Genomic DNA, 4,510 nt, shown 5'->3' on the forward strand with positions numbered 1-4,510 from the left:
CCCTCCTGGTGTGGTCCTGCTCAGCTTTTTCACATTCCTGGGCCAGGGCAAGTGTTTTGAAGCTGTGTCAAATATTGCCAAGAGCAATGCTTTTAGAAAAACAACAGTTATCTATTGCTAAGTATTTCCACTGATTCTCCCCATGTCTGTGTGTTGTGCAAACCTGGTGAAGGGGAACTCCCATCCCAGGGAGCTACAGGAGCAGAGGGAGCATAAACCTCAGGAGGACCTCACACCTGCTAATGAGACCAGGGTGATGGATGACCAGGTGGTGGGCAAGAATGTCAGAAGGTCAAACAATGGGTCTGAGCCACAAAGTTCATTTAGTTCTTCCCTTCCACCTTGCTGCTAAGAGCCAGTGAATTTCCTATAGGAACCCCATGGAAAGGGTCCTCAAAACAGTGTCCTATGATCTCAGGGGCAAGCAAACATCGGTCTCAGTCCAATTCTTGGATGTCAACTCTGCCCCTTGTTCCCGGATCACTGAGAGCTGCTGGGCTATGCTGCTTGCTTTTCACGGCCTCCTGTTTATCTCACCTTTGGTCCTGCTCTCTGTTTACAGTTTAGCTGTTCATTCAATGCCATATAGTTTGTCAGGATTTGCTGAGGGAGCAAAGGTCTTGAAGCAGAAGATGGGAGCAGAGGAAAAACAGCCTCTGGCTACCACTCTTGTCCATGGCTTGCTTCAGAGAGATTGCTCAAGACAGGCTGGCAGCTAATATGTACAAAAAAAAGATAGCAGAAGCAGTATGTTGGCAAAATTTGGCAGCTTCTGAGACTCCCTTTGGGTGTTTTCAGTTGATTGCTTGGTACGTTTATGATAATGATGATGCAGGCAGTGCTGATTTTACTTCCAGTATTTTATCAGGAATTCTTTTTATGGTTGTACTAAATTCTGACATACAGATGGGGTACTGCTTCCGCTGCCTCACCCCAGCCCTTTGCATATACAAACTCCCACACTCATGTTATAGTTGTGGTAGAGAAAGCAATATAAATAAAGAGTCATGGGGAGAAATTATGCCTTTTACTTGGACCAAATCACACAGGAAAAAAGACAAGGTTTCAGGCACCTAAAGGCAGGTCTCCCCTCAGTTCCTTGTATCCCACAGTATTATAGGACATAAAGATTTAGAATTTTAGTTCTTCAGTGAAGAAAACCTTGGCAGGTTGGGCCTTTTTGACAGGACCTTTGATATCTAAATGAGGTGGGTGCCATCCTCCAATGCTACAAGAATCCCTAAGTCATTGTTGTGACTGAAATACCATGAAATTATTTGGGATGCAAGAAATTCAAGGCTGTGAGTGAAAGGCAATAACCTGTTGCTTAAGAGGTAAACAGAAGTGGGAGTTGCTGAAGGAGAAGGCTAACTTAGGCAAGGACTAAAAAGACCCATCTGAATATTAAAGGACAGCAGAAATATTGTGTGAAGGTGGAAAACAGGTGATTGTTTGTACAGTTTCAAAGGAACTCTTGAAATAATATTTATGAAGGGTCATGAGAGGAAGATCCAGCTATTTATCCAGGAAACCACATAGAATAAAACTGGAAATGGCAACAGTGCCAGGGATCATGACCGGGCATGGGCATCACATTTCAACCACTTTCCTTGGTCTGGAGGTGATGTTGGAGAAGAGTGGTTGGTTGCACAGGTGGCTCAGGCCTCAGGTTGTGATTCCCATGGTAAGAGCAGCTCTGAAGAAACAAGCTCCAGTGCAGGTGAAGAGCCGGTCCCCTTGGTAGGCAGTATAATGTAATAATGGAGGATTAGAGCTGAGTTGAGGAGGTGGCTGAAAGAAACAAAGGAATTAGCATGCAGGAGGTGGAATTGTTAATTTTTGTGTATTTTCCATCTTGGAAGTCTGAAGAATCACAGCTGGGGTTGCAGGACTGGCCCTAAGTGAAAGCTGTCCTGGTCCAGAAGGACCACCTCCATCCCACATTTGCCCCGGGCGTACCTGACATAGGAATCATCCTCCCCACGTCCCTTCTGGCTGTGGCTGTCATTTTGGTGACCTACAGATTCCCTTCTTTCCTATAGCTCATATTTGTGTCCTAAATACACAGCCCCTTTCCCTGCTAACCACTCCCTCACCAGGCTCACCAGGGAAGGTCAATCACCTCTCTAGACAGTAATCAACTTCCTTGGCAGCCTTCCCTGGGGAGGGGACCCAGTTACCTCGTGCAGCCCATGTGCTCCCTGGATGTGCTAGTCCTGCGCAGGCAGTGAGTGGCACCTCCTGAATCTGTCCCTGAGCCACCCCTTTGGTGGAAAGCTGCAGGACATTTCGACAAAGACCCTTCCTTGCTTTTCCCTTCAAGGCAGTCTCAAACATGAAATAATAATCCAACACCTGTAACACTGTGTTGTGGTAGAATAGGTGTTGCTGGGGCTGAGAGAAGTCAGTGGGATTGCTCTGCCATGGGTCATTTTGACTTGTTTTCCTAGCTGCTTACTATGGGTAGAAACCCTTCCTTTTCCAAGTATGCATGGAGAGGTGAGGCAGCCATCACCAGTGCCTGTGAGGCATCTGTAGCATTGTGCCATATAACTCAGGTTGGCAGTACAATTATGCACATGTGCAAGCCCTGCCCTCAAATCCCTTTGCTCTCAGCCATATCTTACCTCCAGATGCTAAGCTATATGGAGCTGTCCCTGTGGAGCCATGTCTCTGCAGATGTCCTCATTCTCTATGTTGTGGCCAAGAAGTGAGAAGACCACAGTCACCTCTGCTTTGAGCTCAGCCTTGGCTCATTTCTTGTGGCCTTGAAAGGTGCACACACATCACATAACCATATGAGGATTTTGGCCTGGTCTTATGTCCCAACAAGTAGGACATCCCAACTTGCTTTGTTTGGTGCGTCTGGTGGGGGATCTGTTCTGGTATCCGGGTCTCCAGATGGATGCATCTGTCCTCAGTGGGAGAAAAGCACAAGTTTCAGGGGTCACGACCTCCTCAGGGCACACCAGGAAATTTTAGGGCAGGATATCTTACACCCTTTTTCTTTCTTAATACAAGGTCACCTCTAGATGAGACTATGGGCCTTTGGCCGGAGAGGAACTTCCCACCTACTGGTTCCCAAACTTAATTGAGAATTAATTTTCAGTCACTTCCCCTCAGCAGCCACTCTGAGAAGCTCTGGTCCATGAAAACAAAGCACTTGCCTCGGCCTCATGCTAGAGCAGACCATGCCAAGCAGATAGCCAGTCGGCCGTTTCTTCCCATCACTCCGGTGGGGGATTTCAGGATGCTTTGATCATGTCCTCTGAGTGAGGACAGCTGGGCTGTAAATCAGGGTTCCTGCTGCTCTGAACTCTCTCCTTCACCCGGCACCATAGAGAGAAGGGACATGTTTTTCCTCTCCATGCAGGGGTGAGCCAGGGTGAAACCTAGAGCTGGCAACTGGGCCAGTAGACCTCTCTGTGCCATTCACTTGTTTCTTTAGAAGGAATTTTCCACCTTAGAAACACCATCTCCTTCTCTTCCAGGCAAATAACACAGGCAAGAGGTCAGCTTCTTTCCTGTGTAAAGAACAACCACATTACACCTAGATGATAAGTTGAAAAAGTGCCAAATTTCATTTTATAGCTTCTTTATTGCTCCCTGTCTGTGCATATAGAATGAGGAGAGCTGTTATTTACGTGGTAACCACAAGGCTGCTCTGTGAAGGGGTCTGGGAACTGCAGAGATCCTTTTAAGACAAACAGATAATAAAAATATAAACAATGGGAAGCTACTGAAGCATGCATGCTGCCTATTCCATCTTAAAAGACATAACGGCAACACACGTGAGGGCAAAGACAGCAAATTAGGAGGGAGATTCAAAGGAAGCTCAGTGCTGCTTTTGATGGTTACCCAACCTCTATCAGAAGCTCCACTTCTGCAATCACTTTTTCCAGTAAGCTCATGACCTCTGTTAAACATGCCAAGACCCTAGAAGGGCTGTGTTCAGCAACTGGGCTCTACAACATCCTCCTACTCCAGGCAAATACCTGTCTGCTTTTAAGATGGAATTCAATACATTTTTGTGAAGTAGCACCTGTGAGAATGGAGGACTAGGCAGGGTAGAGCCAGGAGCCCGTACAATCTCACATTCCTTGGCTGGAGACATGAAGGGGTATGTGTACAATTCTTGTACAGATCAGAACTACAGTCTACCTTATGCTGGATTCTTCCATTCTCTGGCTGTCACCCTGTATCACCCTCCTCATTTGAAGTTCCCAGGTCTATCTTCAGTTCCAGAGGGGTTTTATCCAGCAGACAAAACATTAATTAGAGGCTGTGTTGATATTATCACACTCATTTTGTGTCCTTGCAGATACCAAGCCAGTGACACAACTTCCCTGGCTGTGCAGTCCCCAGAGGGCTGCCAATCCCCTCTCCACATTCCACCTGGTGCAAGAAAACACCAGGGCATTAGAAAGACACCCATAACCTTTCTATGCCCTTGTGTCTCCTTGCTTCTACAAGAGCACCATGGTCCACAACTTCTCTGCTTGGGATTGCA

At 46.7% G+C, this 4,510-nt stretch overlaps 1 long non-coding RNA gene across 1 annotated transcript; it reads right to left on the minus strand.

Moving 5' to 3' along the window:
- Positions 1–1,008: 1,008 nt before the first annotated feature.
- On the minus strand, positions 1,009–2,580 carry LOC139794121 (uncharacterized). Its single transcript, XR_011724963.1, has 2 exons — positions 1,960–2,580; positions 1,009–1,791 (listed from the first exon to the last, which is right to left on the minus strand). It is a non-coding gene; the product is annotated as an uncharacterized lncRNA (long non-coding RNA).
- Positions 2,581–4,510: the final 1,930 nt, after the last annotated feature.

This window comes from Heliangelus exortis, chromosome 3, assembly GCF_036169615.1.
Source record: "Heliangelus exortis chromosome 3, bHelExo1.hap1, whole genome shotgun sequence".
In the NCBI taxonomy this organism is placed as follows: Eukaryota; Metazoa; Chordata; class Aves; order Apodiformes; family Trochilidae; genus Heliangelus; species Heliangelus exortis.